Raw genomic sequence first — 24,202 nt, forward strand, 5'->3', positions numbered from 1 at the left:
ATTTGTAGGATGTGTTGTGTTCAAGTTACATTCCGTGTTTGTCAATCGTTGTAAAGATGACAGGTTTCATTCATCGATTCGTTTCTTACTGCATCAATAAACAGCTCGTCTTCCTCTTTATCTGAGACGTGACACACTGCATGCACAGGTTTTTTACACTGTCTTCCTTTAGCGGAAATTGACTTTTCCACCGTGTGCTTTGTTTCCACAGTAGCTGCACTTATGAATATGCTTGTATGTATCAGACGCTTCATATTTTTTTTCTGCCTTCTCAATTGTGTAATTCGGTTTTTGTTCAGCACTCTTTGGAACTGTAGCTTTTTGTCTGTGCACTGCGTCAGTTCACGTGAGCCACACGGTGTACATGCATCGAAGTTTCCCAGCTGTGCTTGTGCCATCTCATGTGATGTCCACGGCTGTCTTTAATGCTAGCTAAGACCCGGCACTTAAAAGTTTCTCTCGCAGTTTCGCTGAGTTTGTGCCAAACACCACCCCGACCATCTCATCTTCCTCTGCATAAGCACAGTCCTTCATCCGTGAATATTTAGCGGTAGTGTTTCTATTGGATTTCCGCTGACGGACGGCCTTATATGGGCAGGCACTAAATTAAAAATGGGCATCGAGCAAAGGTCTATTATAGTATTTGGACGAAAAAATAGGTTCCAGTTATGACCATTACGCGTAGAATTTCGAAATGAAACCTGCCCAACTTTTGTAAGTAAGCTGTAAGGAATGAGCCTGCCAAATTTCAGCCTTCTACCTACATGGGAAGTTGGAGAATTAGTGATGAGTGAGTCAGTGAGTGAGTGAGTGAGTCAGTGGGGACTTTGCCTTTTATTAGTATAGATATAATTCACTAAGACCATGGCAAGCAAGACGCATAATTGCTAAGGAAGGAAGAGAAGGTAACGAAGGTAAAGAAAGTGATTGTTATGGGATGTTAGCTAGCTGGCTGGCGCGGCACATGATGATGTCATCAGGCTGAGTCAGCACCGGCTTGCTTTGGAGTGTATTATTACAGTAGTTCACAACACGGCCAGCTTTGAACTAAGTGCTCGACTACTGTCATTATTAACTTGAGAGACAGCGATCACAATCGAAACGAAGAAGGAAATTGTGTGGAAATATGAGAGTGGCGTTCGTGACCGATCTCGCTAATATGTAAAGCATGTCGAAATCCACCATCTCGACAATTTTACAACGAAAAGATTTGCATAAGGAGGCTCCTTCTAAACAATAACCACCTTCTGTTTCATTCTCCTCCTCCCTTCCTGCAGACCAAAGATGTCAAATTAAATGGTGAGTACAGTATGAAATTGTTGTTTCTGGTAGGCTAGGCACTTTTTATAACTTTTTGGTTAGTACTTTAGAAAAATTATTGGTGTTTTGGTAAATTATGCGTGTTATAAAACCCTTTTTTATTATGAAAAGGTTAGGTAAGTGTTGCTGTGGGAGGTTCGGAGCGCATTATGGGTATTTCCATTATTTCTTATGGGAAAAATAGTCTTGACTTACAACCAACTTGAGTTACAACCAGCCCTCGTGAACGAATTGAGTTCGTAAGTCAAGGGTCCACTGTATAAGTGACTATAAAAAATAAAAAGAAAACATCTCCAAAAACAAACAAAAACTCAATGACTCTAGTCTCATTCTACCTTTTCCATGCAAAATTAACCATTTGGAACTTTTGAAGTACAAAACAAACATGTCAAACGCCTAAGTACTTTCCCCCTTCACCTTCTCTCTGGTTGCTCCAGGAACCATCAAGGACTTCACACCACACACACACACACAAAGACTCAAATAAAACAAACATCCTGCTCACCATAATCATGCCGAGTTCATAATACTCTAGGGCAGTGATTCCAAACTATTTCTATACCCTGCACCCCTAGAAAATGATTGATTTATGCTTACACCTCCTACGAAAGTAATATCACATCAGAAGATGAAGTTAAATTTCTCATTTTTGAACCACAAATTGAACTACATACAGTACTGTGCGTGAACAAATTGAACATGAAAATTAAGCTTTTAACAATCCAGGGGTTGGAGTATCCCATGAGGCATCAAGCGGTGAAAGAAAAGGATACACAATCAAATATTGAGGGGTTTGGGGGATTAGAGACCCCGCTGAAGCAATGGGGGTCGACGCGCCACTAAGCAGTGAAACACAATCAGTAAACTTTGTCCCATATAACAGCTGCAACACAGTTCAAAAACAGATGTTCTGCACAGCTAAAATTGCTGCACTACTGCCAGGACCACTAGCAGGAGATATGGACTAAGTTACAGGTGTTGCATCCAATATAGCCCCCTATGTCATCCCCTAGCAAAAATGTCAGTCAAGCCTCAAAATCCGTGTCATTTCACAATCGGGCCTTGCAGAAATCAATACTAGGCCTTACCATCAAATTCAGTTCCCTTAAAAAAAGTTATTCTCCTTTACAAAGGTTCCAAAGGCAGCAAGGAACCCATGAGAGCACACATTTTTGTGGTTATCTCACAGGTGACAATTGTGTGTGCAATGCTTGATGCTTTTCATATCATAGAACAAGAGCACCAACTAATAAACAACTTACAAATGATGGCACACTGCAAGACACCACTTACAACACGATAAAGTCAAATAACACACCTCACTCAATTTTGGCAAATCTTAACACAGCCTTCCTCTTTGTTACACCCCCTGAAATGCCATCTCACTTTACCCCAGGTTGTGAATCCCTCCTTTAGGGGATAGTCTAAAGTCTGTGGACAACCCCCATCCTTACCTTCTGTCTGTGCTGGAATTCCACTGTGCATCCGCCACTAGAGAAAGACCTTTTCTGAAATGAAGACGCCCTCAGACATTGCCCTTCCTCTTCTTATATGCCATTGGGATCCCTTCCACCAATCACAATGGATGTCTCCCTCTCTTTCCTCTAATTACTAAGCATACCTTATGTATACTGCACTGCACACCATAACTTGGTAGGATACCTTCTAAATCTGTGACCCATGCTCACGTATGCAAGCAGAGACACAGATATCCAACCTCTGATTACTTTCTGGTAAGGAACCATTTACTTGTCTCTTTCATGGGCATTTTTTCTCTCATTAAAATGGCTTCACTAATTTTTCTTTACACTAGCAGCTTGTTACCTCACTGTGTCCAGCAGGGGGTGCATGCTCTATGGGAATGTATTCATTTTAGAAATGCATTTTATATTTTAACCTGTGTAGATATTCCTTCATTAACCATAGTGGAAATATTAAGACAAGAGAAATATGGTACAAAAGAAGGACTGTATTTAACTTGTTTGAAAATGTAGCTTTTGTTCCTAATATACATTGCAGTATAATTACACATACAAATACAGCCAAAGAGAAACCATTGGAATCAATACAGTCATCTTGAAGTTCTTGAGTGGGATCTTTCACAATTACAGTTCCGTCATTTGGCAAAGCACAAATTCATGATTCTTGGCACAGTGCTGACATCACAGGCTTCTGAGGCTGCCTAGAAAACATTTTATACCCACACTTTCCTCTAGGTATGGATTATGAGCTAATTTAGCACATTCCATGATCTTTTTGAAGGTTTTCACACCATGTATGAATTAGGCTCTTCAAGACCATTCTACCCTTCTTCTGTCAGTTCTTCTGTCATTTACAGCCCTTATTGTAGTTTGACAGAGCTGCCTGAAAACACTTTTTCTGCTTTCTTCCGTCTATCCATCAATTTTCCAACCCGTTGAATCTGAACACAGGGTCACGAGGGTCTGCTTGAGCCAATCCCAGCCAACACAGGGCACAAGGCAGGAACCAATCCCGGGCAGGGTGCCAACCCACCACAGGACACACACAAACACACACTAGGGCCAATTTAGAATCGCCAATCCACCTAACCTGCATGTCTTTGGACAGTGGGAGGAAACCCACGCAGACACGGGAGAACATGCAAACTCCATGCAGGGAGGACCTGGGAAGCGAACCCAGGTCTCCTAACTGCAAGGCAACAGCGCTACCCACTGCGCCACCGTGCTGCCCTTTTCTGCTTTCTTTTAGTAAAAAAATATATGTATGCTAAACAAAACAGTTACAGTAACAAAAACCATGCTCATAAATCACCATATCAAATAGTTATTTTTCAACTCTGGTTACACTCATGCAATGATTCCTCCTCACGTCCTGACTGGGCTGACTCGTGTTGCGCATCATGAGAACTATAAAACCATTGACACACACACCTATGAAGATGCTGCGCCATTTCTCTCTCACTACTGGATTTCTTTCTGATACCAATTCACAGTGCTCAAGGTAAGCATCACTTGTACAGTATAACTCTTTAAAGCTACATCATCTTGAAGTGTTCGTGAAGACACCCAGATTCTCACTGCTTTTTAACAATGGTTTCTTTATTTTATTTAGAGGACTGCAGGAACACACCCAGCCTTGACTCGCACATTCATACACAGCGATACGTAAAGAGGCACAAGTAAATTGGTGAAAATATATATTAAACAAATAAAAGAAGCAAAAATAAATTTTGTTAAAAATTAATATTTATGCAAAAGCTCTCCCCAATTCCCCGATGGAGTTAATAATTCAACAGACACTAGACAAATAACATCTGAGAAGCACTGTACACAAAACAGTTAACAATAAACACTCACAATACAGTCCACAAGCTGTCCAGTTTCACAGAGGCGGGGAAAATGAATTGAGATGTTAAGTGAACAGTTTCCTGAATGTTATGAAAAATTTGTCCTACCATGTTCCAGAGAAGATCTGTAGAAGTTGGGCTCGCTCCCAGGATGAAGACATCTGCCACCTCAGACAAACAAGCAGGCATATGACAAACACATAAATCCAGAATGAAGCTGCAATTCAATGGTTGCTGTATTTCAGAGATGGGGTAAGAAACTTAAAACATAAATACAAATAATCTTGATCTCTTTTGACTCTTGTGGCCTAATCATCCTTTTTCCCAGCAGCTCGTGCAACACTCTGAAGCTGCCCAATGGCGTAACACTACAGAGGCTGCTGGGATTTATAGGCCATTTAAGTAGTGATACTACAAGCCCTGCATTGAGAAGTCTGAGGATACTCCGAGAACTCCTGTTGTTTTATCTGCCATTCGAATGGATCTGTCAAGATGGCTTGTCAGCTTGTCAAGTATCTTCAGGCTTCCCAATGCAGTATGAGGTGTGGACTACACCAAGCCTCCCCCAGTTGTGTCTTATGGCACAAAAATAGTTACACTCACACATGCACATACACACAGGGAAACACCGTCACATTATAATAAAAATCTACCAAACTTAGTTTTTTCTTAATTTCTATGTTTTTGGCAAGCAGAAGGAAATGCAAAGAAATTCAAACTCTTAAACTGGAATTCTGCAGTGATTGAGTCCATTAGCACAAAACCTCAAGGCAATACAACTCCTTTTCATTGTTCCATCTTCTACCTACTGTGAAATTGAATTGTACTTAATGTTCATTGAGCCCACCTGGGAAAGGAGTAGAGAAGGAAGTCTGAATACCATTAACAAACTCTCTGTGTGATTGACCTAATGAATATTTCATCATAATGAATATAACCCTAGCTTTCTTGTTAAAAAAATAATGGCAGAGTCAAATCTGTTGTGTATTGTTTATTACATCAAAGAAGAACTAGGGTGTTGTACCATGTTAGCCATTATGAATTCAGAGAAAAGCCAAGCAAAATCTCACCTTTTATTGGCTAACTAAAAAGATTACAATATGCAAGCTTTCGAGGCAACTCAGGCTCCTTCTTCATTACACGAAAGACAGATTTATCAAATGTTAGGTTTTGGTGAGAAAAAGATGATTGTTAGTTATGGAATGATGCATTAAATGACAATGCTGAAAGAGGGTGCACTTACTTGTTCATATGACTATAGCATTTGAATTTTAAACCTCCTGCTGTTAGGTAAGGAACACCCTGATTTACTTATGGAAATTGTAGCACCTATAGCACAGCCTCCAAGTCCTGGTCATGCTGGAGGAAGAGCAGAATTTTCTGGCTGTGTTTTGAAGTAGTGTCCTGTGACAAATGACCAGTTGTACACATCCAGAATGATATACAGATCAGGGTGAGACAACAAAGAAACAGGCATGATGAATAGTTTATTATACAAGTCCGTAATTCTAAAAACAGGAATCAGTAAGGCAGATAGGAGGTCAGAATAAAAGCGCATGTACCCAAAAGAACCAAACAGAATATCAAAATGGAGAATGGTAAACAAGGGAAAAAAACACACACAACTTTTATTACTATACGGGATGCTTTTGCAAAGGCACGATGCACAATGCGACACCAAATACCTTCTTTGAATATATGGGGTTTCACACCTCACAGGAAGGTGGATTATCATCTCCAATGGTGCTGGAGAGAGAGGCAAATATGACTAATTTATATTCTACTACCCAAACCTCTTTTAAGGCAAGTTACAATTCAGTAAAAAATCAGTAAAAAGTGGAGTGACATTTATTCACTGATTACATAAACGTAAATGATGAGGAACTCGGAAGAAAAAACTACAGGAACATTTTGAAGACTTTTTTTCCAAGTTACTGTTGACCCAGCTTTTACTGGTCAGAGTTTGCTTTTACTGGAACTACTTCAATTTTAATTTACTGTTCTACTTCAAGAGTCAAACCGGATAAAAAAATGTACTTAGTGTTTTGGAATTGACTCATTAAATAATAACTGTGTTTTGTGTATGTTTTGCTAATTGAATACACCTTATGGAAAATTAATGATAAACCAAACTTGAGTGCATTATTTACTGTATAGGTATAACTTGTGCCAGAGTCATATAGCACACAGTCAGCTCCTTATCCTTTTAAGCTTTCTTCCATTTTTTTAATGTTTTGAAATTCTGTTAGATGAGCAATACAGTTATGTCAAGCTAAAATAGACATGAAACAATTTAGGAACCAAAAAGATCAAAAACTACAGTGTGAAGCAGTTTTCTTTTGGTCCCCAACACCACAGTTTACCACAACCAGTACACGTCCTATACTAGAGAAGTAAGCATAAGGTGGAACTTATACTTAGTATGAATTGTTTCTGGAATTTAAGAGAGCTTTTTATAAATAGCAGTGTTTTCAAAAATGTCAGGAAGAAGTAAAACAACCCAAGAGAGAAGAATCAAGTCAAATATCCTGGCTTTAAAAGAAAAGAAACAGGAGATACACACAGACCATCTGGAAGCTGAAGTACACCATCGGCTTCAGGAATGATAATCGCTGATTTCAGCTTCGAGCTACATAGGGGAATATGGCATAGCTCTAACTATTAGAATCTTTTTCAGACAAACTCTGTTTTCATTCAGTGGCTAATGAAATCATATCTACTACTCAGGAAAAACTGAAATGTTAATATCTTGACATTTGTGTGAACTTCAGGAGGGTGGGTTTGTATTTCTGTAAATAGGATTATTTGCACTGTTGCATTGTGATTGCATCAGTCCAACACTTATTACTGACTGTCATCTTTGTGTCTTTTTGAATTATATAATATATTCACTGGTGTTTGACCAAATTTGTGTTCAATTATTGTTATTTTTTATACTCAAGGAATTAACTGTTTAAAGCGAAGGCATACAGTGGAGTGCTTTGTGAAGTAATAACTAACCATAACTTCATCACCTTACTTATTAGGAAGACAAGAGGCAGCTGTTTTCCCAATGTTATCATTCAAACTTGGTCTGTTGCACATTTAAGCTTTTATCAATAAACTTGGATGAAATCAATACTGAAGTTCTGGGTTATAAAGTGTCTCATAGTTCACATCCACTGAAAACACACAATGTGTCTGTAATGACAGAATCCCAAAATACTTGCAACCCTGAAAACAAAATGACACCATAACATGAATAAATCATAGCATTGACAAAAGTAACACACCTTAAAATAAATGAATAAAATAATAATAATAAATTCTGAAAACATGGGAGAATTCTAACAAAACTGAGTGCCATTATGAACAATGCTACAATTCTCTCTCTGACACTGACGCTGAGGAATTCCAGTCAATGAATTACTGTGGATCCTTTATAAAAAAGGCAACATACCTGTATAATGCCTCACTGTGACTCTATCTGCCGAGTGAGATGTTTTCTTTCTTTTTAATTTTTTTCCTTTAAAGTCATTCTGGTTAATCTATCTATCTATCTATCTATCTATCTATCTATTGTCACACACGTGCGATTAGGAGGCAGCTAAAGGGCTTAATTAACGGTAATACTATGCCAGGCCAGGGGGTGCCTAGTGTGCTGTCTGTCTCTTTCAGTCTCTTACAGACCATTCTTGGGACATCCCATTGGGTTCCAGCACCACTGATGATGTCACTTCCGGCACCAACGATGATGTCACTTCCGGTTCCGTAGCCACTAATATCACTAACGGTAATATTATGCCAGTCCAGGGGGTGGCAGAGTGTGCTGACAGTCTCTCTCAGTCTCTTGCAGACCATTCCTGGGAAATCCCATTGGGTTCCAGCACCACAGATGATGTCACTTGCGGCACCAATGATGATGTCACTTCCGGTTCCGGAGCCACTGATATCACTTCTGGTCTCAAAGACATCACTTCCGGTTCTGGCCTGGATGACCTCATTTCCTCTCCCAACCTTTAAAACCGCCATCTTACCACCTCTTCATCAGTTCTGTTTTGGACTCTTGTAAACATCTCAACCTTTTTTTCAAAGCCTTTTGCAGCCAGGAACATATTATACGGGTGGCTGCCCCAAACCTTTGTGACTGTCTGGAGTCGATTTTGTTACACTATCTATCTATCTATCTATCTATCTATCTATCTATCTATCTATCTATCTATCTATCTATCTATCTATCTATCTATCTATCATAACTAATGAGCATGGATAGAAAATTTATTTTGAGCACAAAAAGAGTTCACAGCTTCTGGTAACCTACAAAACTCACACATTCCATTATTATGTTTCCCCCTAAGAGCCAACACGGTTAATGTTGAATAGCAACACATACTGAGAAGTGGGGCCGAGGCAAAATGCAGGCAAAAAGAACGGCTAGGGGTGGAATTCCAGTCAATTGCATAAACCTAAATGTTTCTATAGCAAAAGTTTTTAACATGTTTTTAAATATTCAGTCGTAATCTAAATTGATAAACTGCTGTAAACATCAGATTGTACATTCTCAACTACATTCACATTTACATTTTTACTTAACAGATACCTTTATCCAAAGCAACTTACAAAAAGGGTCAACATAATCAGTAAATATTAGTATGGGGGACTGTTTAGGAAGAAGTGTTATAGGACATGGTTATAAAATTCATCATCACTCATGAAGAGCTCTAAACCAAAAATAACTCAAAACTAGTTAATCTTTCATTAATTATAAGAATATATCAAAGCCATTATCAATTAGAAAGATATTCATAGAACAAGACAGTCTTCAAATGCTTCTTATCAACATTAAGGGTGCCAGCATGGGCAGCTCATTCCACTAGTTCAGAGCTACACATGATAAGACTCCGGGTTGAGATTTGATGCCATGTATAGGTGGCACCTGTAGATGCTGTTCATTAGTAGACATAGGTTAGCAAGAAGGAGCATAGGACCTCATAGATATCACTGTAGACAAGCATCAAAGTTTTGAACTTAATATGTCTTGCTAAAGGAAGTCAAAGTAGCAACCTGAAAAGAGGAGTGACATGTATTCTTTCCAGCTGGTTGAGCACAAGATGTGCCACTGCATTTTCAATTATCTGCAGAAACTTGTAGCACATGCAGATACTCCTGCCAGTAGAGAGTTGCAGAAAATTCAAATGTAAGACGACCAAGCCCTTGATCGGGAATTGTGCTGTATAATCCATCAGATATGGTTTGATTTTGCCGATACTGTACAAAATAAATATGCAAGACAAATAGAAATGGTTGGTTGCAGTGTGGTCAGTGAAGGATAGCTGGTCATTGATCACCAGCCCAAAGCTGTATGCTGGCCTGACAAGTGTTAGCGATATGGAGCCGAGCTAAACAAAAATGGAGAATTGAATAGACGGTCTGACTGGAATAACAAGGAGGTCTGTCTTTGCCAGGTGGAGCTGTTGGTAGTGCTCCTTCATCCAGGCTGAGATATCTATTAATTTAATAGGCAACTATGTCATTACCCTCCCATCACATGATGATGAGCTCTGCCTAAATTGTGTACCTCTCACTCACTTTAGGAATACTGTTTCTTTTTTTTTTTTTCTTTGATGTACCTCCTTATGTGTCATTGGCCTTAAGCTACTGAACTGATTCTCTGCTCACCTTCTAGTAGTCATTTTTGTTTTCAATGGACTGTTCTTTTGCTGACCCATAAAACTCATTTTCTATTCCTTTCTCAGATTATCTTCCTAAAAATTTAAGAGCTATTTCTTGTTCATTTTGAACTTATTTTAAACCAATAACTTAGATTAAATTTTAATTGTAATGTCTCCTCATTGTTCGGGGATCATCATTTCCATTGCACCTTTAGTCATGACAAGGTCTTCAGAAATTTAGGGATATTTTAAATGAGGTGGCACAGCTCACAGTCTTAGATCTCCTTTTGCATTTTAGTTGCCTTTATTCTTCTTTTCCTTTTGATGTTTTCTCTATCCTGATGTGAAGACCTATAGCATATGGCTAAAATATCTTCACATCCTCTACTTCTCTTCCTACTGTCTCCCGTTCTCTTTAAAAAAGGGCCTCATCTTTGATGTTCTCTGTTTAATATGAAAGAGGTAAACCCTTCTAAAGACCTTTTTCTATCACACTGGTTTGGCATAAAGTGATTTATTTTCCAAAAAAAGAGAATGATATCCTAGAAAATTATACTCTAAAATAAATTTCAAATATTATATTGCCTTGAACTACATAAGTGCGTGTGGTAGATAATGAGCAGATTATTTTAAGCCATCTATAAATTTAGTCTTAAACTGAATTTTGCTGAAAAATGCCATCCCTTTCAGTTGCCTGAAATTCAATGATCCTTCTCTGAAATCATGTTTTTAACTTTCTTCACTTTTATTGGATAGTGTTCTATGAAACCATATGCGAATTTCCAGTTAACATATTTCTAAGCAACTCAGCTACATGATCACATTTTATGAAATGTTATCTTTGTAATGTTTTTTTCCCATTAATCCAGCTAGTATATTCCATCTGTTGAAATAGGTTTCTGGCCTTTATTTCTTTGAAAACATAATCATCACATTGCTTTTAATTTAAAAGTGTCTGTATCTGTTCTGTAATGTGGTAATAGATCCATACAGCAGTACATTTTTGCAGACAATGTACTACACGTCTGCTTTGTGTGAAATTGTTTCTAGGAAAATGTCAGAATAATAAATACAAGGGAAAGAAGTGCATTTTTTTAAAGTTTTGTTTGGACAGTGCCTCCTCTTCTTCTTCTGGTACAGATCAAATGCAGAATTGTGTTTCATAGGCATTGAACAGCAGCTCTTTAAAAAATAAACAAAGTAGAGGGATTCAGCTTCCTTTCTGAAGACTAGTGTGGCAAAGAGCTGTTAAGGTTACAGAGACGAAAAACAAAAGGGACACAGGAAATAGACATGTAATGGTCTGTATTTTATAAAGAGAATTTACAGTTGGAAAATAACAGTTGATGAATTATTGTATACACCATTTGTTTAAAAAGTACTCTACATAACACTCTGTGGACATAACAAGGTAGTGCTGGACAAGAAAAGGCCAGGGGTGTTTTCCCAGTTCCAGTACAATGAACCCAGGTGATCTACAAGTAGAAACAAAGAAACAACCAGAGTCCTTGTCTCTGCTCAGGGCAATGTGGCAACACCTCGCGACAAATCTTCCTTTGGTGGCGACGGGTTCTCTCTCAGGATCCCCTGCACTTTCCCCTTCTGTTTCCCTCAACCATCATCTCTCGGTTACCCATCCTCCTTGTGATAATACCAACAGCAACAGGATATCAACGTGAGACCTTTGGATTACACAGCAGCATGCTTTTCCACTACGCCATTAAATGTGTTCCTTTGGCACAGCAGCAAAACAGACACCTATTTAATCCAGCAGCCCACTTTCACATCCCCCTACTGTTTTATCTTGGTGGACATTTGGCTAGAATGAGATGGTATCACCCTGAGCAAATTGCGGAGCGGAGAAAACCCTTCAGTTCAGGATTCATGGATACAAGAATACCAGGAGCTAACAGAGAGACCTCTGAAAGACAGCCACATAGCTTTCAGGACACATCCCAAGAATTGCTCCAAAAGCAGTCATGGAATAATGGATGGAACTGACCCTTAGCTTAGAGTTGGAGGTGTTGTGAGTTCTGCTTGGTTTTTTTTTTTTCTTTAGATAAATTTTCTTATTTTATTAGGTTTTAATATCTTATGAACAAAATTATTAAACTTTATTTCGAATTTGTTTCTCATGATTTTTCTTGCCCAAGGAAGTTTTTTTTTCTTTTTATTTAAATTTTATGTGCATCACAAGTACATTTTTCGTTCTGTGTATGAATTACTAGGGTGCTCATCATGGCTGCTATCCACTGCCTTAATGACTCCCGTAAATTCAAATAAAGCAATATTAGTTATTTTGTATGAGATTTTGGATTATTCTGCATGATCAAGGAAGGGCAAGCATCTTTAGAGAAGAATGCATATCTGAGTTTTGATTTTTGAGATGGCTGTTTCCATAATCAGCATTTTTATTTTTCAAGAGTTGCTTTTATGGTGACAGCTTGTTTCAAAATTGTGGTGCCTTGTCACTGTCATGATTAGGTTTCGCTTGAATTAATTATGTATTTTCTAACATCTTGATTGCTGTCTTTTAGGTACCTTCTATCACCACTGTTTTGAGAGCCATCGTTCCATCTCTTCCCGCATTGTTAGGGATGTGAGTTCTAGGGTTGCAACCCACAGATAATCAGTGCAATGGCATAAAAAGTTGGCTGGGAGTTCCTTTCATTATCTGATCTGCACATATAAACGTTCTAAAAGAAATAAAAATACTTTTTAAATGTTTCTCATTAATTTTGTTTGACCTCTTTGACTGTTTTTTCAACTTCAGTTCTTGGCTGTCAATAAGATTTGGTGGCTGAGTTTATTTATTTATTTTGCTCTGTGTTAATTTTTAATGCACTTCTCCCAGTTTAGCTCAGTAAATAAATCACCTGTTCATTTCTTAGCTGGACATTGGCAGTTTGCTTTCTGTTCCTTGTACAAATTTGGTCAGTGTACAGTTGCTATTAGACGGTTTTGTTTTCAGTATTCTGGAGTTGACCGTTGCTCTTTTGTCTTGACTCGGCTTAAGTCTTAGTTTTTGTTGTATGATAAGATTTTGGTGAATGACTCTATAAAATTCTAACTCAACAGCAATTAGGGTTAAGCCCTTTGGTTGTGATACATTTTTGTGTTCACTAAAGTTTACATTTTGGCATTAAATTTTAATTACAGTTCTCAAGATAGATATGTTTTGTGTTTTATCTAAGAACAAATGTATATGTAAGTGCTTTTAACATTAGAGCAGTGCCCTCTAACACATAGTTGTTAACCTGGGGCAGTCAGTTTAGGAAAAAGATTTGTGGTGGACATCCATGCTGTATTTCTTTCAGCCCATTTATCATTTTCATTAATGGCATAACAGGAGGTGTGATGAACAAGGGATAAAAAAGAAGGTGTCTTGTTTCAATATTTTGGCATTACCTGGACATGTCATTTACTTTTATTAAATTCATTATTTTGTCACACACGTGTGCATGGAAGGTCAGCTAAAGGGCCTGAATGAAAGCAATTCCATGCCAGACCAGGGAGCGGCAGACTGCACTAACTCTTTCTCTCACTTCTCTGCAGACAAGTTACAGGAAATTCTGCCTGACCCCGATGATGTCACTTCCGGCATCACTTCCTCCCCTCTCCCTTAAAGCTGCCATCTTTGTGCTATCAACTCAGTTCTGTTGTGGACTCCAGTCTGTACACATCTGTACATTAATAATATCCATTTTGCAGCCAGGAACAATATACAGGTGGCTGCCCCAAACCTTTTTTTGGCTCTGTTGTCATGCTTTTGACAATTTATTTATCATCTTAATCGCTGATGGCACTTGCCTGCTGCCTCCAGTATTTGCTTACATTGCCGTAGGATTGGCATAAGGTGTTACTGAACATTGTGTGCATGTAGGAGAGGTCTGCTGTGCTTGACATTAAGACTGGTGTGTGATGCAGCGGAGGCTGCTGTTTAAAAAAGTGATTTGCAGCAGAGAGGTTGTTGGCTTTTTTCTGATCATTACACAGGACTGCTAGGCACTATCTTTATGAAGCACTTTGCTCTATTTTTCAAGAAGGTTGTTATTTCCTCATTTGTTTGTGTTTTAAGCATGTCTTCCCTTTTTTTCTGAACTTTTTGTGTGTTATGCTTGTCTGTAAGCAGCACAATGGTGCAGTGGTAGTGCTGCTGCCTCGCAGTTAAGAGACCTGGGTTCGCTTCCCAGGTCCTTCCTGCGTGGAGTTTGCATGTTCTCCCCGTGTCTGTGTGGGTTTCCTCCAAGTGCTCCAGTTTCCTCCCACAGTCCAAAGATATGCAGGTTAGGTGCATTGGCAATTCTAAATTGTCCCTAGAGTGTGTGTGTGCCCTGTGGTGGGCTGGTGCCCTGCCTGGGGTTTGTTTCCTGCCTTGCGTGCTGGGTTTGGCTCCAGCAGACCCCTGTGACCCTGTAGCTAGGATATAGTGGGTTGGATAATGGATGGATGGATGTGTTTGTCTGTTCTTTAGAGCAAAGTGACAGTGAGGCTTTCTCAAGATTTATAGGTTTAATGGCTGAGGAAGACTCCTGGGAGTCCCATCATAGGACTCTTTTCAAGCTTTTGCCTGCTGGATTAAGATAAAGGGGTTGATATGAAGTTACAACACATAGTTTGGAGTGAATATTTTCATTAATGAACAAGTGGAAAAGCCACATCATTTGACAAAAAATTAATTCAACTATGTTTAGTTAAGTCCAGGGGCAGACAGTGGTTCCTCTCTGGTAATTGATTTTTTACTTTGAGCTATACCAACAATTTATACTTCGCCTGGGGTATTTTGCTTCAGAAAATATAAATATTGCTGACTGCCATGTCCTGGGCAAAAGCATATTTTTCTATTTTTTATTTTATTCCAATAGTTGGTTTCTAAAAAATAAACTTAATTTTTTTGTTTATATTTTTAGTTATAAGCATGTGATAACTATTGTCAGGCATGTTTATGCAGACACCTGCGTGTGACATCTGGTAGCACCATGTTATTTAACATGGGTATAGTACTCATTTGAATATTTGCATGTCCAAATAACCTAATTTTGCATATTTTAGTAGCAGAGAAGCTATTTAGGTTAATTGAATAGTTGAAAGGAGTAGTTAGAAGTAGGCAGGGGTCATTTAGCAAAAGTCAGAGTTGCTAATAACTACATACAACCAACACGATTCATGGAAAATTGAGTTTGTAGTAAAAATTACAGCTTCATTTTGCAAAAATATTTTCAAAACAAAAGGTGTTTTACCATAATGAAATTTTGTGCCCCTGACATAAATATTTTCAACTCATCTACAACCATGTTCAAAATCATTGCAAAAATGTATTCTGATGCAGAACTTGGAAAGGGGAGCACGACTAGAGATCTCTTACCTAGACAAGGACTGAGTACACAATGAGAGCACCAGCAACAAAATTTGGTGCAAAAGTGCACAGTGCATTTTATTCCAAATAAAGCAGTGTCTATAGTGCAGCACAAACAAATGTTCAATAAATAAAAATGATCAATAATTATGATCTAGTAAATAAACTAAAATCAGAAATAAATCACAGTTAAAATCAGCCTGTCTGTCTCTCTCCTAGCTCATAGATGCTGGCCCACAGTCAACCTTCATCACTCTTATCCCAGTTACCTCAGCCAATACTCACTAGGATGCTGAGACCATGACTACATCGTTCCTCCACCATCCTCAGGCATCTGTAGGATGATCCTTGGAGTCCTCAATAGCTTCTGCTCCTATGATAGCTTGACACGAGTGACCCACCCTGAGTGGGCCATTCCTCTCACTCGCCATGGAGCCTCCTGACTGCCGTGCCTCCTTTCCACTGCACTTGCTCAATATCCTGATTCTTTGCTCTCTTTTAAATTTTCCTTCTTTTTCTCCATACCCTCCACTCTATTCTGCTCAGGTCTTTTTAAATTTTGTGGGTGTAGGTACCCACCTAGCGTAAGTGAGGAATGGCTGAACTCATTATGCTTGTACATTAACAAACAAACCAGCCAATTTCTCAACTGAAAACCCTGCAGCTACTTGGCATTCCACTGGTACGCTCCTACACCCATAAGTCCTGAGGTGCACTGTTTTTATAAAAAGAAATAATGTACCACCACGGGCCCCTGACACACCTTATCACATACAAAAAACACTCTAGTGTCCAGTTTAGACTTAATAATTACCAATGGCCAATTGAAGAAAAGTATAAATAGAAATATGTTAGGATAAATGGTTCATATTGTGTACAGATAAAACCTGAAGAGTCCTTTTCAAGCCATCAGAAACTTTTCCACTGCATTTAAACTTTGAATATTATTATACAGAACAGAAAACTGCTTTATCACAAAAACCATTCTACCACAGGTAAAAATGCAAGATAACATCCTCAGCTTACTTTTCCATGTGTGGTGGGTTGTCTTGGAGAAAAGTGGCACTAGTGTGGTAAGACCCAGAACAGAGGTAAAATAGATGAATTGGATGTGGAAAAGTAAGTCTCTATGCTAGTGCCAGCGGAAAGACGCCACTAGGAAGTTCAGGGTGGTAAGCCCTGTCATGGTAGGATGTACCTGGGAGCAGTAGGTTCAGAGAGACTGAAGCTTTATAAGAGGCCAACAGACCTCCTGGTCAATGGCTGGTGGCATAAAGTCATTAATCAGGGGGCTTGGACCATGTTTCCATTTTATAGTTAAGAACCAGATGTACTGGCAAGAGAAAAGTTCAAACCATCCATCTACAAAATGGGAGGGCTGGGATAGTGTTATACATTTAGGCCAAACAATCAAGAATTTGCCAGAGAATCTAGGCCCTTTATGGTCATACCTGAGTGCAGATATATCAAAGGAGACTAGGACATTTTAGCTTTGTGTCCTATAGGAAATTCAGGCCTCCTTTTTGGAAGTTGGCCATAAGTGAGCTCTCTCAAAGCAGGGATCCATAAAGAATTGAGATGGGAGAAGAGCTATTGTGAAATCTCATTGGATAGAAACAGACAAAGAGTGAGAGTGCTGTAGTATAGTATTTGGAGATGGGAAGGAGAGTCCATTACCTGAATGGGAAAATAAAGAAAATAAATTAAGCAGCCAGAGGGGCAATGGAATTTTGTTTACAGCCTGGTAAATTATAATTTGCTCTTCTCCTTTTGTTTATCGTCTCTTGTGTGTCATTTATTATTTTTATAATAAACATGTGCCTCTTTTCAAAACTTCTTGTCTTGGCAATACTCCAGATGTGAATAGAAGTCTTCATTTACACATGTTTTGTATCCTGTAAACCAATGACTATCCTTTCCAGAAGCTGAGTGTATCTTTCAGTGCTGTGGTCACTGGGAGCCTGAAGTGCCTTATCAGTGTTCTCTGTAGGAATCTGTTCCTAACACTCTTGTTAATTAACAGATGTCAACATTTTCCCCTCCTCTTAGAAAAAGCACGTCTCTCTGCCTGGCAGCGTAGGATATTTACCAGAGTGAACAATTACGGAATGTAAGTGGAAACAAACAAGCCTACATCCCCCCTCTGTGTCTTTCTGCTTCAATGGTCAAAACTTACAAGGGCACATATTTGAGTGGCACATCTATACATTGTCAGTGACTTTAGCAACAACTAAAGCCAAGAGAAACCCACGACTAATTTGTGTTATATTACTTTAATTTCTACAGTGGCTGTACTTGTGGAGGTGATTTCTGCTAGGTTTTGTCAGTCCATACTGGAGGACAATTCTTGCATTTTATACATTTAAGACTATAATCACTCAAAGTGTGCTACTGTGAAAACCTAATTTCTTCATGCATGTAAAAGCATCATTCTTCAAAACCTCATTTACTTTGTTAAAGTGTGCTGTATTGCTTTGCAACATATGATTGTTTGATGTGCAACGTCATGACATAGTCAATGACCCTTTCACATAACAGCTCCAGTTTGCCCATTGCACAGGACTTTTCTCTGGGTAAATCAATTCATCTTTCACTTTCACATTGAAATGTTTATTGGGTTAATGTGGTTACAATAAACTGGCCCTGTTTGACTGAATCTGAGTGCCCTGTGAAGCTCTGGCATCTCATCATTTTATAGTCAACTCCTGGCTTTTGCCTTGTGCTCTTGTTTCCTACAAGTTAAATTGGATAAAGAGGTTTGAGAATGAATGGATAAATAAAGAATGTGCTGTATGTATTATTTACAGAACAAAATAATTAATACAATAATTATATTTTACGAGCTGAGGTACCCATCTAATATAGGTTGAAATATAAGTAATTAATGAAGGCCTCATATTTTTATGTGATACATGGGTTGTCCATGTGGTCTGGTATAATAATACACAACTGGTCCTTTAACATACGCTATATGTATATATTGCCCACCACACAAAGTTATCAGTCATTAGCATTACGGCTGTGAACCTCATTCACGTGGCACGAGTGGCTGCAAGAAAATCATTACCCCGCTGCTGTTTCTGGAGTATAACATTGTGCAACAGAATAGTCCAATAAGATACATTTTAGCATTTTTACACCTTCCATCAATCCATCCATCCTCTTCCGCTTATCCAAGATCGGGTCGTGGGGGCAGCAGCTTGAACAAAGATACACAAACTTCCCTCTCCCTGGACACTTCTAGCTCTTCCAGGTGAATCCCGAGGCCTTCCCAGGCCAGCCGAGAGACATAGTCCCCCCAGCATGTCCTGGGTCTTCCCCGAGGCTTCCTCCTGGTTGGACCAGGGAGGCGTCCAGGAGGCATCTTGATCAGATGCCCAAGCCACCTCATCTGACTCCTCTCGATGTGGAGGAGCAGCGGCCCCACTCTGAGCCCCTCCCGAATGACTCAGCTTCTCACCCTATCTTTAAGGGAAAGCCCTGACACCCTGCAGAGGAAACTCATTTCGGTTGCTTGTATTCGCAATCTCGTTCTTTCGGTCACTACCCATAGCTCATGTCCATAGGTGAGGGTAGGAACATAGATCGACTGGTAAATTGAGAGCTTTGCCTTTATTAGTTAAGCTCCTTTTTCACCACGACAGACCAATGTTGAGCCCACATCACTGTGGACGCCGCACCGATCCGCCTGTCGATCTCCTGCTCCATTCTTCCCTCACTCGTGAACAAGACCCAAGACACTTGGGGCAGGATCTCTCTCCCAACCTTGAGAGGGCACTCCACCCTTTTCCGGCTGAGGACTATGGTCTGGGATTTGGAGGTGCTGATTCCCATCCCAGCCGCTTCACACTCAGCTGCGAACTGATCCAGAGTTGAAGATCACGGCCTGATGAAGCAAACAGGACAACATCATCTGCAAAAAGCAGTGACTCAATCCATAAAAATTATTAACAGAATCAGTGACAAAGGGCAGCCCTGGCGGAGTCCAACTCTCACTGGAAATGGGTTTGACTTACTGCCAGCAATGCGGACCAAACTCTGAAACCGATCATACAGGGACCGAACAGCCCTTATCAGGGAGTCCGGTACCCCGTACTCTTGGAGTACCCCCCACAGGATTCCCCGAGGGACACAGTCAAACGCCTTTTCCAAGTCCACAAAACACATGTAGACTGGTTGGGCAAACTCCCACGCACCCTCCAGGACCCTGCTAAGGGTGCAGAGCTGGTCCACTCTTCCGCAACTAGGATGAAAATCACATTGTTCCTCCTGAATCCGAGGTTCAACTATCTGATGGACCCTCCTCTCCAGGACCCCCAAATAGACTTTTCCAGGGAGGCTGAGGAGTGTGATCCCTCTGTAGTTGGAACACACCCTCCGGTCCCCCTTCTTAAAAAGGGAGACCGCCACCCTGGTCTGCCAATCCAGAGGCACTGTCCCTGATGTCCATGCGATGTTGCAGAGGCATGTCAACCAAGACAGTCCTACAACATCCAGGACCTTGAGGTATCTCATCCACCCCCAGGGCCCTGCCACTAAGGAGTTTTTTGACCACCTTGTGATCTCAGTCCCAGAGATGGGGGAGCCCACCTTCGAGTCCCCAGGCTCTACTTCCTCATTGGAAGACATGTTAGTGGGATTGAGGAGGTCTTTGAAGTATTCCCCCCACCGACTCACAATGTCCCGAGTCAAGGTCAGCAGTGCACCATCCCCACCATATACAGTGTTGATACTGCACTGCTTCCCCCTCCTGAGACATCGGATGGTGGTCCAGAATCTCCTCGAAGCAGTCTGAAAGTCGCTCTCCATGGCCTCCCCAAACTCCCACGCCCGAGTTTTTGCCATAGCAACCACCGAAGCTGCATTCCGCTTGCCCTGCCGGTACCTATCAGCTGCCTCCAGAGTCCTACAGGACTCCTTCTTCAGCTTGACGGCCAGTGTCCACCAACGGGTTCGGGGATTGCCGCCACGACAGGCACCGACCACCTCATGGCCACAGCTCCGGTCAGCCACCTCAACAATAGAGGCACGGAACAATAGAGGCCCTTTCAGACTCAATGTTCCCCACCTCCCTCAGGATGTTGTCGAAGTTCTGCCTGAGGTGGGAGTTAAAGCTACTTCTGACAGAGAACTCAACACATTTGCTCATCCTCCCCAACCATTGAAGCCTACTCACCACCATGTGGTGATCAGTTGACAGCTCCACCCCTCTCTTCACCCGAGTGTCCAAGACATGTGGCTGCAGGTTCGACAACACGACCACAAAGTCGATCAACGAACTGAGGCCTAGGGTGTCCTTGTGTCAAGTGCACATATGAACACCCTGTGCTTGAACATGGTGTTCGTTATGGACAATCCATGATGAGCACAGAAGACAAAAAACAAAACACCGCTCGGGTTCAGATCGGGGGGCCATTCCTCCCAATCACGCCTTTCCAGGTCTCACTGTCATTGCCCACGTGAGCATTGAAGTCTCCCAGTAGAACGAGGGAGTCCCCCTCTAGCACCCCCTCCAGCGACTCCAAAAAGGCTGGGTACTCTAAACTGCTATTCGGTGCGTATGTGCAAACAACAGTTAAGACCCATCCCCCCACCTGAAGGCAGACGGAGGCTACCCTCTCGTCCACCAGGGTAAACCACAATGAACAAGTCGTGAGGCAATAAGTATGCCCACACCCGCTTGGCACCTCCAGAGTGGTAGAGAGTCCAGCTCCTCTAAAGCAGATTGGTTCCAGAGTCCAAGCTGTGCATCGTGGTGAGCCCGACTATATAAAGCCAGAACCTCTCGACCTTGCGCACTAGCTCAGGCTTCTTCCCCTTCAAAGAGGTGAAATTCCATGTCCCAAGAATCAGGTTCTGTAGCTGAGAATTGGACCGCACACTGCACCCGACCTCCTTGGCCCCTCCCATAGGTGGTGAGCCCATGGGAAGGGGGACCCATGTTGCCTCTTCGGCTGTGCCTTGTCGAGCCCCATGGCTGCAGGCCCGGCCACTAGGCTGGCTCCAGAGGGGGGGACCTGGTGACCCGCGTCCGGGTGAGGGAAAACGCCATCCAAAGTTTTCATTCATCATGGAAGGTTTGCTGAACCGCACTTTGTCTCATCCCTCATCTAGGACCAGTTTGCCTTGGGTGGCCCTACCAGGGGCATAAAACCCCAGACAACAGAGCTCCTAGGATCATTGGGACACGCAAACCCCTCCACCACAATAAAGTGACGGTTTGAGGAGGGTTTTTTTACACCCTTATTGGTATTTTTAATTTTTTTTTTTGTTGACTCTTCTTCTACATGTTTTCCTTATTTTAAAAATATTCTTCCTAATTCTAGCAACCAGACAGACATACAGCTGCAAAGAAACACACACACAGACACAGGAGCAATACCTTCCCCTGGCCACAAGAGGGTAGCCTCCCTGGTCTGCGTGGGGACCATGGGAGCAGAGCTTGGAAGCTCATTCCTGTTGTGGCCCATGGTCAACGCCAGGGGGTGCCCGGACAATTATGGAGAACTGGAAGGCAGCACTTCTGCCAAACCAGGAAGTACTGCCGGAAGAAGATCAGGAAGCACCTGGAGCACATCCGGGAGCCGGAGTCGGGTGGAAGAAGACGGAGCTTGCCTGAGAGGAGTTGGAGGCAGTAGAGAGAAGAAGAAGGAACTCTAAAGGACTGTTAAGAATGATTGATGCTCTGCTATGGTGTTGTGCAGGTGCTTAGCAATAAAACGTGTGTATTTTGGGATATTCTGTGTCAGCCTGTTTGTGTCCGGTTCCGAATATTTCCACACCATCTTATTCAATATCTGAAACACAGCACAAACAGTAATAATTAATACATTTTTCTCTTTTTTTACTCTGAAATTGTATGCTGGAGCTGCACTCATCCACATTAATTGAACAAGAATCTGTTCCTACTTTTTTTGTACTCAGCTCCCAATGCATATATTCTATTCAAATTAGCATCTCTCTAATATTTCACATTCACTCATTACTGTCTTTATTTTCTGAAGATTATTTGTGCCACCCTGTTGTTTTACTGAAGTCTGGAGGAGCTTGAAGAAAAGTTCAAAGTAAGCAGGAAATTTAAAAGACCTGAAAAGCCCAGCGGGTTGCTGGCAAAGTGCTTTCTCTGTTTTGTGCTTACATCTCAAAAATATTTTGCCCATCATTTTCGACTATGTCTGATGTAGGAATGTTTCATCATGATTTGAGGAAAAAGGGTGCCTCTGTTTCTCAGGCAGTAAATTAACCAGTGTCCTCGGGGTGATTATTTTATAGTATCTCGGAAAATACCACATTATGTTAACAGTACAATTCATTTTAATTTTATTCATCACCCCTTACACAGATTATTATCAAAAATGAAATGAAATCATTACCTTTTTTTTTTATCAATTGGCACTTGAAATTATAATCAACTCTCCTTTTGAGGAAATTCCAAAAGCCAAAATGCAAAATTTGCAAAGCATGGTAAGATAATTACTTCATCAGTTAGAAAAGTTTAAATTGCTAATAAAGTCCACTCAGTGTGTATCAAAATGCTAGGCTAAATGACAAGTATGTATCTCTTAGGGAAAGGCACTATATGAATCATACAGTGCTCTTATTCTAAAAATAGACCCTAGATTTAATGCAAACCACAATCTCTCCGGTTCAAGAAACTAAATACTGTATAATGAGAAGTGCACTTAACATCAGTGTTTATAAAACAGACAAGTACACTCACTCCACTATATGAAATGTAAAGGGCATTCTGTCTGAGAGTCGATAACAGACTGCAAGTCAAAACTAACCACTCTGGTTAAAGACAAGATTAAAAGTGTCATGAATTTGATGAGAAGTGCACTGAGTCTGGTATAAAATATTCAATTAAATGAGAAGTGCGATCATGGAGGTTTAAGGAAGGAGACCAAAAATAAGTGCATTAAGGAGCTGTATTAAATGTAGAGTGCACTTATTCTGCTAAAAGATACTTGTTGTAATGGAAGCACAGTTACTTGGGTAGCAGGCAATAAATTTAATGTATACTAAGTTGAGGTTAAGGCATTGTGTTAAATGGCAGTTGTTTTTGCTTTGAAATTAGAAAAAAAGGAAGTTCTCCTACTCGAATACATGACAGTAGAATGAATTGAATGTGCCTTAGTCACCCGAAAGGCACCATAATAAAACAGGCCTACATTACATTCATCATGTTTCATTGAGGCTAGATTAAAAATCATTTACTCGTAGTCTCATAATAAACAAAAATGTTACATTCTCCTTGATTTTATTCAGTCTGTCATTTGGCTCTGTATGTAATAAAAAGTGCACTTAGTGTAAAATTAGAGATGTACACTCAATGATTAATAGCTAATGAGTTACTAAATTACAGTTTCAGTTGAACAGTTTAGCTTTCACAGCAACAAGAAGCTCTTGTCAAGTCTGCAAATGAAAATCCACTTTTTGCACTCTCTTCCTATTAAGTTGAAGATACCTGGAGGGGCCATCAGGTACTAATCATTACTCAACATGATTTCCTTTGTTCCCATTTTTCATGGGTTCACTAAATGAGTA

This window comes from Polypterus senegalus, chromosome 8, assembly GCF_016835505.1.
Source record: "Polypterus senegalus isolate Bchr_013 chromosome 8, ASM1683550v1, whole genome shotgun sequence".
NCBI classification, from domain to species: Eukaryota; Metazoa; Chordata; class Cladistia; order Polypteriformes; family Polypteridae; genus Polypterus; species Polypterus senegalus.